Source organism: Vombatus ursinus, unplaced genomic scaffold, assembly GCF_900497805.2.
Source record: "Vombatus ursinus unplaced genomic scaffold, bare-nosed wombat genome assembly UNPS02004704.1, whole genome shotgun sequence".
Lineage (NCBI taxonomy): Eukaryota > Metazoa > Chordata > Mammalia > Diprotodontia > Vombatidae > Vombatus > Vombatus ursinus.
Genome location: NW_020944482.1, coordinates 1,237,349 through 1,250,463, shown reverse-complemented (window position 1 = coordinate 1,250,463; position 13,115 = coordinate 1,237,349). Strand labels below are relative to the sequence as shown.

General features: G+C 36.0%; 1 protein-coding gene across 4 annotated transcripts in view; it reads left to right on the top strand.

Moving 5' to 3' along the window:
- The window catches only part of NARF (nuclear prelamin A recognition factor), a 79,858-nt gene that overhangs the window by 54,590 nt on the left and 12,153 nt on the right, over window positions 1-13,115 (top strand). The gene's annotated exons all lie outside the window — the stretch shown is intronic.

The window sequence follows — 13,115 nt, the reverse complement described above, 5'->3', positions numbered from 1 at the left end:
ATTACCTAGTTGGTCCTCTGGAATCATGGTTTGTCATAGCATTGATCACAATTCTCTTTAAATTATTTTTTAAATTTTATTTTTATTTTCAGTTACATGTTCTCTCCCTCCATTCATCTGCTCTCTCACCCATTGAGATGACCAAACAAATGTTACCCATTATACATATGAAGTTATACAAAACATATTTCTACTTTAGACTTGTTTTAGGGGGAAAAAGGTAAGGAAAATAAAGGGAAAAAATGTGCTTCAGTCTGCAGTATGAGTCCATCAGTTCTCTATCTGGAAATGATATCATGGGTCCTTAGGAGTTATAATGAACCATTGTTTTTATCATAATTACTAAGTCTTTTAGAGTTGATTGTCTTTACAATATTGCTATTACTGGGTACATTGTTTTCCTGGTTCTCACTTCACTTTACATCAGTTTATATAATTTTTCCCAGGTTTTTTTGAAACCATTCCCTTCATCTTTTCATATAACAAAGTATCTGTCACGTGTTTATACCATAACTTGTTCAATCATTCCCCAATTGATGAGCATCCCCTCAGTTTCCAATTCTTTGCTACCACAGAAAGAACTGCTATAAATGTTTCTGTACATATGGGTCCTTTTCTTTTTCCTTCGATCTCTTTGGGATACAGACCTAGTAGTAGTATTGCTAGGTCACAGTTCTTTAGATCTTTGGGCATAATTCCAAATTGTTCTACAGAATGGTTGAACCAATTCATAACTCTATCAACAGTGTATTAGTCTACCTATTTTCTCGAAGTCCCTCCAGCATTTGTCATTTTCTTTTTCTGTCATCTTAGACAATCAGATGATGGCTGTTAGGTGGTGCCTCAGACTTGTTTTAATGTGCATTTCTCTAATTATTAGTTATTTACAGCATTTTATATGATTATTGATAGCATTGATTTCTATATCTGCAAACTGTCGTTAATATCCTTTGACCATTTTTCAATTGGAGAATAGCTCTTATTTTTTTAAAAAATTTTCCTCAGTTCCCTATATCTCTAAGAAATGAAGCCTTTATCAGAAAAATTTACTGCAAAGATATTTTCCCAGTTTCCTCCTTCTCATCTAATTTTAGCTAATTACCTACATTGTTTTGTTTGTGCAAAAATGTTTTAATTTTATGTAATCAAAATTATCCATTTTATTTACTGTGAACCCCTCCATCTCTTGTTTGGTCATGAACTCTTTCCCTGTCAGATCCATACATCCGACAGGTAATTTTTTCTATGCTGCTCTAATTTGCTTTTATCACTCTTTACATCTAAATCATTATCCATTTTGAGCTTATCTTGGTATGCAGTTTGAAATGTTTGCCTATTCCTAAGTTTCTGCCGGATTATTTTCCAGTTTTCCCAGCAGTTTTTGTCAAATAGTGATTTCTTGCCACAATAGCTAGGATAGGGTTATCAAACACTAGGGTACTGTTCTCACAGAGTTCTTTAAAGTTGTTTGTCTTTACAATGTTGTTGTTACTGTATAAATCATTTTCCTAGTTTACTCACTTCATTCTGTATCGGTTCCCCTAAGTTTTTCTAGGTTTTTCTGAAGCCATCCCTTTCATCATTTCTTACAGCATGACAATAGTATTCAAAAAAAATTCGTAGAACATAATATGTTCAGACGTTCCAAAAAACATGGACACTACTTAGTTCCTAGTTCTTTGACACAGCAAAAAGAGCTGCTTTAACTATTTTTGTACGAATGGGTCCTTTTCCTCTTTATTTGATCTCTTTGGAGTATATGCATAATAATAGTTCAGCTGGATCAAAGAGTATACACAACTTATTGACTTAGTCATAGTTCCAAATTGATTTCCAAAATTTCTGGATCATTTCACAATTCTGCCAACAGTGTATCAAAAAACTTATCTTCTCACAGCCCCTCCAATATTTTGTCACTTTCCTTTTTTTTTCTACTTTGCCAGTCTAAATAAGTTCAGAGTTACTTTAATTTACATTTCTCTAATTCTTAGTGATTGGGAGCATTTTTTTAAAAAAATTAATTGTTTTTAGTTTTCAACATTCACTTCTATAAGATTTTGAGTTTTTAAATTTCCTCCCTTCTTTTCCTGTCCCCTCCCCAAGACAGCGGGTAATCTGATATAGGCTCTACTTATACTTTCATATTAAGCATATTTCACGTTTGTCATGATGTGTAGAAGTGTTAGAACTAATGGGAGGAACCACAAGAAAGAAGAAATAAACCAAACTACAAAAGAAAAGGAAAGCAAATAGTATGCTTCCATCTGTATTCAGACTCCGTAGTTCTTTTTCTGAATGTGGATAGCATTTTCCATCATGCGACTTTTGGAGATATCTTAAATCCTTACATTGCTGAGAACAGCCAATTCTATCAAAGTCAGTTATCGCACAATGTGGCTGTTACTGTGTACAATGTTCTTCTGGTTCTGCTTGTTTCACTCAGCATGAATTCATATAAGTCTTTCCAGGTTTTTCTGAAGTCTACTTGCTCATCATTTCTTATAGCACAATAGTATTCCATTACATTCATGTGCCACAACTTGTTCAGCCATTCCCTAATTGATAGGCATCCCCTCAATTTCCAATTCTTGGCCACCACAAAAAGAGCTGCTATAAATATTTTTGTACATGTGGGTCCTTTTCCTGTTATTATGATCTCTTTGGGATACAGCCCTAGAAGTGCTATTGCTGGGTCAAAGGGTATGCACAATTTTATAGCTCTTTGGGCATAGTTCCAAATTGCTCTCCAGAATGGCTGGATTATTTCACAACTCCACCAACAATGCATTAGTGTTCCAATTTTCTCACATCTTTTCCAATATTTATAATTTTCCTGTTTTGTCATGTTAGCCAATCTGATAGGTGTGATGTGATACCTAAGAGTTGTTTTGATTTGCATTTCTCTAATCAATAGTGATTTAGAGTATTTTATGAGCATTTTTTAATATTGCTATATGTATCCAGTTTTTCCCTTTGAAAACTGCATATTTATATTCTTTGAACAGCTTATCTTTTTTATAAACTTAAATCAGTTTCTTATACATCTTCATCTTGGAAATGACACCTTTATTAGAAAAGCTTTCTGCAAAACCAAATTGCCAGTATCAAAGATGAAAGGGTTGAATTCATCACCAGTGAAGAGGAAATTGAAACAATTATTAGGAGCTATTTTGCCCAATTATATGCCAACAAATTTGATAATCTAAGCAAAATGGATGAACATTTACAAAAATATAAATTGCCTAGATAAACAGAAGAGGAAATAGAACACTTAAATAACCCTATCTTATAAAAAGAAATTGAACAACCTATCAATGAACTCCCAAAGAAAAAATCCCCAGGTCCAGATGGGTTTACAAGTTAATTTTACCAAACATTTAAAGAACAGTTAATATAAACTATTTGGGAAAATAGGCAAAGAAGGAGTCCTACCAAATTTCTTTTATGACGCAAATATGGTGCTGGTATCTAAGTGAGGAAGAGTGAAATCAGAGAAAGAAAACTATAGACCAATCTCCCTAATAAATATTGATGCAAAAATTTTAAATAAAATACTAGCAAAAAGATTACAGCAATATGTCACAAGGATAATACACTATGACCAGGTGGAATTTATACCAGGAATTCCAGGCTGGCTTAATATTAGGAAAACTATCAGCATAAATTGACCATATCAATAACAAAACCAACAGTAATCATGTGGTTATCTCAATAGATGTAGAAGAAACCTTTGACAAAATATAACACCCATTCCTATTAAAAATACTAGTGAGCAAAGATTTTTGTCCTGTAATTAACTGCTTCCTTCATAATTGTGGCTACATTGTTTTTGTTTGTGCAAAACTTTTTCAATTTTATAAATCAAAAGTATGCAGTTTATCTGTGTCCCTTGTTTGGTCATAAGCTTTTCCCCCCATCCATAAATCTAAAAGGAAATTTCTTCCTTGCTTCTTTAATTTGTTTATGATGTAACCTTTTAAATCTGAGTCATGTATCCATTTGGAGCTTATCTTGGTATATTGATGTGAGGATTTCATCTAAATCTAATTGTTCCAGTTTTTGCAGCAATTTTAATCAATTGGTATGACTTTATTCCAATAGATGGGGTCTTTGGGCTTATTGAACACTAGGTTACCAGGTTCATTTTCTTTTGAAATATAACTAATTTGTCCCATTGATTAGCTGCTCAATTTTTTTAACCAATGCCATTTAAATAATTATAATTTCTGCTTTGCAGTCAGTAAGCAAGTTTTTATTAAATGTTTATTATGTGGGAGACATTGTGTTACACACTGGGGATGCAAAAGAAAGGCAAAAGCATGATTTGAACTAAAAAAGATCACATTTTAAAGGGGGAAATAACATAACTGCAAACAACTATGTACAAGATATATACAGAGTAAATGGGAGGTAATCTCAGAGGGAAGTAATAAGGGGGAGAGGAAGGAGGGTAACCAAGATAGTTTGAAATCTGGTACTACTAAGTTCCCTTCCTTTTCACCTTTTTTTCATTTTTTCCCTTTAGATTCTTAACATTTTGTTCTTCCAGATGAATTTCTTTATTATTTTTTCTAGCTCTATAAAGTAATCCTATTTATACTTTGATTGTTATAGCTATAAATACACAAATAGATTTAGGTAGTATTGTCTATTTTATTGGTTCAGCCTAATTTGGTTTTTTAATTTATTTTAGTCACAAGCCCTGTTCATTGATCTGCTGTTTCTCTTTTGTTGATGAAAGTGTTGACTATAAAGCAATGGAATCTCCAATTGATTTTTAATCTCTAATCTTTTCTTTAATGGTCCTTTATAGAACATAATTTTTACTGCATTTTGGTCAGTAAAAATGTTTTTTATTTCTCCTTTTCTGCATTTGTTTATTAGATTGTTATGTCCTGATAGATATTCAGTTTGTGTATAGATATAGTTAGGAAACATGTATATTCCTTCCTATTCCCATTCAATAGTTACCAGAGATCTATCATATCTAAATTTCATAAATTTTATTCATGTCCTTAACTTTGAGGGAGATTTTTTGGTTAGATTTGACAAGATCTGAAAGGAAACTGAAATCCCCATTTGTACTGTTTATTTTCCTCTCTAACTCATTTAGCTCTTCCTTCAAGTATTTACATGCTATATTTCATATTATGAAGTATTGAATTAGTTCATTTGCCTATGGTACCTTTCAGCATAATGTAGTTTCCTTGTTTATCTCTTTTAATGAAGTCTATTTTTGCTTTTGCACTCTTTGAGATCATGATTGCTACTCTTGCTTTTCTAAGTTCATCTAAAGCATAACAGATTTTGGTTCAGTCCTTTATTTTAACTGTGTGATTCATTATATTTAAAGTATGTCTCTTGTAAGCATCATATTACCGGATTCTGTTTTCTGACACATTCTGCTATTCTCTTTCATTTTATGAATAAGTTCATCTTTTTCACATCCACAGCTACAATCCTGAATTCCTTAAAATATTTATTCTCGTCCATCTTATTCACTTATATTTTTCCTCTCTTTTTCCTTTGTGCCACTCCTCTCCCTCCCTTATAAGAAGATGGTGAGAGAGGAGAATGCTCAAGCATAAGTGCTTTCTGCTTGATATAGTCTCTGTTCCCTGCCCTCCTTTACTTTACTCAAAACCCAATCACAGCTTCTTACTCTTTTTTTCTTTCCTTTTTAACCCTTCTTTATGATACACGTACTGAGCTTAAGTCTTACTCTCTTTCTCAGTAATCCTCCCTTGAATGTACCCTCCTTTTTAATACCTCCCTGCTCATCCCTTTCTGTTTGCACATTGAATTGAATGTATACCTGTACTAAACTCTCTGTGTGTGTATATATATGTGTATGTATGTGTTCTGCCCTCCTTTGACTGATTCAGATAAATGTGAGGTTCAAGGGAAACCGTTTCCCCACCTCTTCTTGGTTCTGTAGTCTTTTACTGGTATGTTCCTTTTCCCCCCTCTTTTTTTTTAAGATCAGTAAAACATAAGAAAACCATTCCCAGACCATCTGACATATTTAACTGTTTCTGTGACTGTTGATAACATCAGAGTCTTGTGGGTACCCTTGTATCATCCCACCCAATTAAAATGTAAACACTTCATCTTTGTATATTACCTTTCAGTTATTCTTTCATATTTATCTTTCTATATTTGTCAACTCTTGTATTTGTATTTTACAGTTTCTATTGAACTGTGTGGTGGGTAAAAGACTAAATGACCGAGGAAACAAATGTTTCCATTCCAATTGCTCAGCAAACTGGGACCAGACCTCCTCATCATTGGCACTAGACCTTGAATAAAAGAGGAGACAGATTTTTATACATTAAAAACCACCAATAAGGCCAATTAATTCAAAAAACTGTTAACCAGGATATAAATCAGGTGATCTGATTTCTAATTGGAGGAAAAATTAGAGACTTACCAAGTTTGGAGAAGGGTAGCAAACAGGTGCAATTCCCTGAAATCAGAAAAAGAGGTGTCCCACTGTGTATTCAATCAAAGGAACATGGAAATAACTGATTGAGCTGTACAGGGCCAATTTTCAGGTAAGACATATGGGTTGCTTGAGATGTACAATTGTGAGAAAACTCCTTGCATCAATCTTTGGATCTGCCTGAGTTTCTGGTCAGCATAATAGGTCCTCAGTTAAAGGTCTCTAAGCAGCTGATAGAGGTGGTCCAGCTTTCCAGCCATGCAGGGCTAGGTTCAAACAATGCAACAAAGTCCTCTCACAATTCCTACAGTTGAATAAAGTTTTTTCACAAGACAGAAATTAGACTAGACCCATAGTTGAATAGAAAGGGAACTGAACTAGATCTAGAATTGAGTCACAAGACAGAGTCAGTATGGTTTACTCCATTCCTGCTACCTCTTGCTGTTCTAATTCCCTCAGCTCTAGTCTCTGCTTTAAGAATGCTTACTTAGAAGTCCTCTATTTCATTAAAGGTTCATTTTCCCCTTGTAGAATTATATTCAGTTTTGCTTGGCAAGTTATTCTTGATTGTAAGCTTGTACCTTTTGTTTTTTAAAGTATCATTCTAACCTCTTTGCTCTTTTAGAGTAGTAGCTGCCAGATCTTGTGTTATTCTGACTGTGGCTCCTCAATACTTGAACCTTTCTTTCTGGTTGCTTATATTATTATTTCTTTGACTGAGAGCTGTGGGTTTGGGCTATAATATTCCTGGAAGTATTCATTTTGAGGTTTCTTTCAGAAGGTGACCAGTGGATTTTTTTTCTAGTTTCTTTTCATCTTCTAGTTCAAATAAGTCTGGGTAGACTTCTTTTGTGATCACTTAAAATACGATATTTAGTGATCTCTTTTTGGTCATGGCTTTTTAGTAGTCTGCTTATTCTTGGATTCTGTTTCCTTGATTGATTTTCCAGATCAATTGTTTTTGTTTTTTATTTTTTAACATGGGATGCCTTTTTTTTCTATTTTTTCAGTCAAAGTCAAAAGACTTTGCTTTAATATTTCTTGTTGCCTTGTGGTGTCATGAACTTCTATTTGTTCCATTCTAATTTTTAGGGAATTTGTTACTTGGGTAAGGTTTTATACTTCAAGCTAAACTGTTCTCTTCAAAGTCTTTCCTCCAAAACTCTCATATTCCTCCCACTTTATTCTTCCAATGCTTTTATTTCATTAATAATATATCTTGTTTGACTCTTACTTCATTTCTTTCAGGAATTCTAGTTGACCTTGTAGTCAAGTTGTTTTTCTTTGATGCTTTACTTGTAAATATTTTGGAGTTATTCTCTTCTCCTAGGTCTGTGTCCTGAGGGCCCCTGGCACTGGGGACTTTGTCATGGGATTTAACATAGGGGAGACAAAGAGATCAGCTCTTTGTCATGGGAGTCTCTTTTTTTTTTTTAACTCATTCTTCTAGTCTTCTCAAATTGGAAATTTGTGTTAGGGCCACACACTGGGTACTTTCAGAGGGATTGTCAAGACCTTGTTTGACCCTTATTTGTGTTCTCTGGGGTCCTGCTGCTGCTTTCTCCAGGTATTCCATATTTTGTTTGTCAAGGATTTCAGGAGTGGCTCCATCTGGATATCTACAAGCTTTCAGCATTCCCTCAGTACTCTGATTTAGGCAGAGTCTGATCACTTCCCTCCTGTTGTATTGTGTAAACTCCTGACCCCAGTTTGAGTCTGGGCACCATAATTTAACCTTCATCAGCGCTCCAATAGACTGTTGCTAATCTCAGATCCTGTCAGCTAACTAGAAGGCTAGCTCTAGAGATTCAATACATTATAATTTAGGCTCTCCCTTGACCTGAACTTCCCATTCAGCTTCAAGACTCAGTATTGGCCTGTGAACCTGTTATGGAGTCACAGTTCTATAACTTCTTCCTTTTGTTGTTTCTCATTGCCTGTTACACTGCCACAGTTCCAAGTTGCGATCTTGTTCCTTGCCACAGCTCCCTGCCTCCTCAGTCCACACTGGATCTTTGACCAGGCTCTGGGATCCAAGAGATAACTGCCAGCTTGCTTTTGTTCTTGCTCCCTCCATGGGACACAACATTAATTTCTTTCCCTACTGGATCCATGACCATTCGGGTATACAGGTGCAGACCCAGTCCAGCCCCCATTCTGGAAAGCTCTGCATGTGGAGCCCTCCTGGCTAGACATCCTCTTCACTGCCCCCAGGCCTCTGAATGTCTCCTTTTGGTGACCTGGGCTAAAAAAATAACTCACTGTTGTTTTGCCTTTGATTTCCCAGGCTACTCAGTCTGGTGCTCTTCCCAGATGTTTGTTGGAGTAGTTGTAGGGGAGTGAAAAATAGCTAGGCTTTCCTCCTCCTCCCCCATCTTTCCTAGTCTGCCCATTGAGTCTTTTTTTTTTTAACAAATATCTGCTTAAATAAAAACAATTCTGCTTAAGTTCCCTATCTCTGATTTGTTGATCATTGTGTTTTTTTGTTTATTTGTTTGTTTTTAAGAATCTCCATCTGGCAGGAAGAATTGTTCAGCAAGTATTCATTGAATATTTCCAGTGGCTAGGCACTCTTGGAAATACAAAAGAACTAGAATTCAGTGTCTGCTTCACCAGATATTTATATCTTAGTGTGAATCCCACCTAATTAGTATTCCACCTAATACCTAAAATCAGCCGTGAAAGGCATGGAAATCATGTGAGTGGGGTGGAGGGACTGGTAATTTTAGAACAAGAGGAAAGCACAGAAAGAACAGACCTGGATGGGTCAATATATGACTTTGGAGTAGGTAAGAAAGGGTGGGGCCCCCAAAATATTTTACATTTTCTTTTAAGTTTTGCCTATGGCCAGCTCTGCCTCCTCTCTTCTTCCCAAACACCAAATAGAGCTTTCCACTCTTGAGAAAATTAGATCTTCCCATCATAAAACAAATGTTGGACACTCGTGTGTTCCTAGCATGCATGACCAGAGGCTCCTAGTTGGTTTTTGCTCTGTGAAAGTTGGGTGTTCACTGAGGCTAAAGTTTGTCCCCTGAAGGGACAAGAAATTTTGGTGGGGGAATGTAGAGAACAATGAGCTTCTCTAACCTTGGGATGGGTTCCAAGGGTTAGAATGATAGTTCACCTCATGGAATAGAGGGCAAGCCTCCCTTTTACTTCCTATCTTACCCATCTTCTGTGATTTCACTTGAGTTGCTTTCCTCATTTCTGATCAGTGAGCTGGCTCTACGGTAAAGTGTGTAGGACTTTGTAAGCCAGAATTGTATACAGGGATATTTTGTTTGCATGCTTGCCCACATTTGTGTAATTTAGGGGAAATGTTTCCTTTATTGATTCTCCTTTTTTTTTTTTACATGACTGTCATTTTTAGTGATTCCCCTTACTCCCCAGCCCCTAGGAATGGAGCCTTCCCTCATAGTCAAGCAAAATAAATAAACATATTGATCGTGTCTAAAAATGTATGCTTCATTCTTCACTTCCACCACTCTTCTGCCAAGAGGCAAGAGATATGCTTCATCAGACAATCAACAAACAAGCACCCACTACGTGGGTGGGGTGCTGGGGATACAAAGACATGAGTGAAATAGTCACTTCCCTTAAGTGGCTCGTGGGAAAAAATTCTGTACTTTACAATTTAGGCATAAACCAGCCAGAAACAATTTTGGTAAATTTTGATTAATTAAGCATTTCTACTTAGAGAGAAGGGACCAGTGACAGGGCTCTGAAAAATCTCCCTTACCATAAGCAATTTCAGAGTTATAATTATGGCATTCTTGAAAAACAGACAGAATACCACAATGAGATAAAATTTAAGTTACAGCACTCAGGGCAAAGTTCAGTTAACAAACAGAGCGGTAAGTAGTCACTTAACTTCTTCAATCATTTCTCTAAAATCATTAATCTTTCTTTGACACTTCCCCTTTAAGGATTGGCCTTTCTAGTTGATCAGAGGTGACCTCAGGAGATACTTACATTAAGTAAAATAAACAAGGACTTTCTTCTCTTATTCTGATTATTACCCTAATTCAATCAAGGTGGATCAGTTTTGGGCCCTTTGCCTTTGTTCTGTCACAGCTGCACCTTCTTAATATTTCTAAAAGATGAAGCAGAAAGAAGTTTATATTCTATTGGAGGAAAGAATGTGTGTGTGTGAGTATGTGTGTATGTGTGTGAAATTGGGAATTCATCTTTTACACAGAAAAGGGATTAAATAACAAAATGTTAAAGTAACTTGAAAAAAATGAAGCCACAGCAAGTGATGTCTTTATGAAATAGAAGTAAGTCCTTTGAATGAATTAGAAAGGTAGCAAGCCATAGGATGAAGAATGATAGGCCACTCATCCAGGTGACTTTTTTTTCTCAATTACATATAAATATTTTTTTAATGTTCATTTTTTAAAATTTTGAGTTCCAAATTCTCTCCCCCTCCCAGCCCTCCCTACTTATTGAGAAGGCAAGCAATTTGATATACATTATACATATGTAGTCATGCAAAATATTTTTGTATTAACCATGTTACAAAAGAAAACACAGACCAAAAATAAACCATGAATAATAAAGTAAAAAAAAAAGTATGCTTCAATCTGTACTCAGATTCCATCAGTGCTTTCCCTGGAGGCAGATAGCATTTTTCATCTGAGTCCTTTCAGATTGTCTTAGATCTCTGTATTGCTGAGAATAGCTAAGTAATTCACAGTTGATCATTGTACAATATTACTCATTTTGGCTGTATTGGTTTTGTGTAAAAACTTTTTAATTTGTTGTAATCAAAATTATCCTTTTTACATCCTGTAATGCTTTCTATGTCTTGTTTGGTCCTAAATTCTTCCCTTATCCATAAATCTGACAGGTAAACTTTCCATGCTCCCCTAATTTGTTTATGGTATCATTCTTTATGTCTAAATCATGTACCTATTTTGACCATATCTTGGTATAGAGTGTGAGATGTTGATCTATACCTAATTTCTGTCATACTGCTTTCCAGTTTTCCCAGCAATTTTGTCAAATAGTAATTTCTTGACCCAAAATCTTGGATCTTTGGTTCTGTCAAGTGACCTTTTAAAGTTCAGTTCGGTAAGTCTAGGAGGGACTCCTGAAAAGGAATCCCAGTTACTAATAATACATGGAGCTGTAGGCAAGGGAGGCTCTGAGAAGCCACTAGGAGCTTGGAGAGCTAAAGCTTGGTCAGAGGGAGCTACCACAAAGGAAGGGACCAGGATTCTGTGAGCAGTTCTGTTGCAGTCTAAGGGTGTGAGGAACCCCAAAATACAAGGGTACAGGGAGGGAGTCTCCCTCAAAAGAATTCGACTACTCAATCCTTCTTTCAGTCAGAGACAAGGTTTGTTGTGTTGCAAGTAGAAGCAGGCGGGATTCTAAGAATTTGTGAATTTGATGAGGGTAAGATTGATATTTTTATGCAGAAAGACTTGGGAAGATCTGGATAGGATTAAGGAGTGTCAAGTAAGCTAATTAAGTAATCAAGGTGGGCTGAGATGGGCCAGATTCTTTGATTGGAGGCACCAGTGATCTGGGCTACTGAAATTTGTGGAAAAGTTCCAGTGCTTTTCCTTTTTAGGGGTCCCATTGCCTCATCCCCATCAGTTTTTCTTGGGCAGATTAGACACAAGGAGTGTCAGAACAGGATCTATGTTCTTCAACCTAATATTACCTCTGAAGTCCCTGGTGCAAAAGTAGTATTGTTGAAATAACTCTAGTCTATAGACTCCCAAGGCAGTAATCTTGTATCTCCTTTTTCCCTTTGGGCTCCCCTGAGGAAGCTCTGGGTTCTTACTTTTCTTTGTTTTTAAATATTTATTTTATCTTTAAAATCATGATAGCTATAAGCCTTTGCTAGTATAGGTGCACATATTGAAAATGAGAAGGAAATTTAAGGGGAAGCATCTCCAGAGAAGAGGGAAAGATAGATCTAACAAATATTTTATCAGAGCAGTGGAGGGAGAGGTAGGGTTAAAAAAGAGAGAGAATTGTAGATTCTTTGATATAACTTCCCAGAACAGAAAAAGAACATTTATATAGTATAGTGACTACACTGTGGCTTTACTTTCACAGAGCCAAGCTTAGCCTGGGGGGTTTGTCTTTTGCAAAGGGATAATTAATTCAAAGGTATAGCATGAACAAACATTTTCCTAAATACCTTAGAGACATACTCTCCCTTGTATTATCTTGGTTGGGGGAGGGTGAGGAACAGGAGAAATAGGCTCAATTTAGCTTATTCCTACATTCCATTGGTCCCATCAAATTCATGTCCAGGTGCAGCATAACTACTGGCTGAATCCTTGTCCCAGCTTTTGCTGGCCTGGGTACAGAAGGTACCTCCTTGCTCCTTGGGGAATGCTGCACTGCCTGTAAACTCTGAAACTCAGGGATGCCAATGCATCATCTTAGACCTATTAAAACTCAGGTAATGGCACTTTGATCTATGATCAGATCACCTAAAATAGACGCATCTATGTGGAAGATGCCAGGGACCTGCTTCTAGGAGAAGACAATCTTCATTTTCCTACCACATGGACAGAGTAGCCTTTTTTCATTGGTTCTGTAGTCAAAACTTACTATATCTTTAAATTTACATGATAGAGGCATATTAACACTTTTTCCAGTGGCATCCAGGGTTACTCAGGCCAGCACTCCGAAGTTTGGATTCAATGTTGGG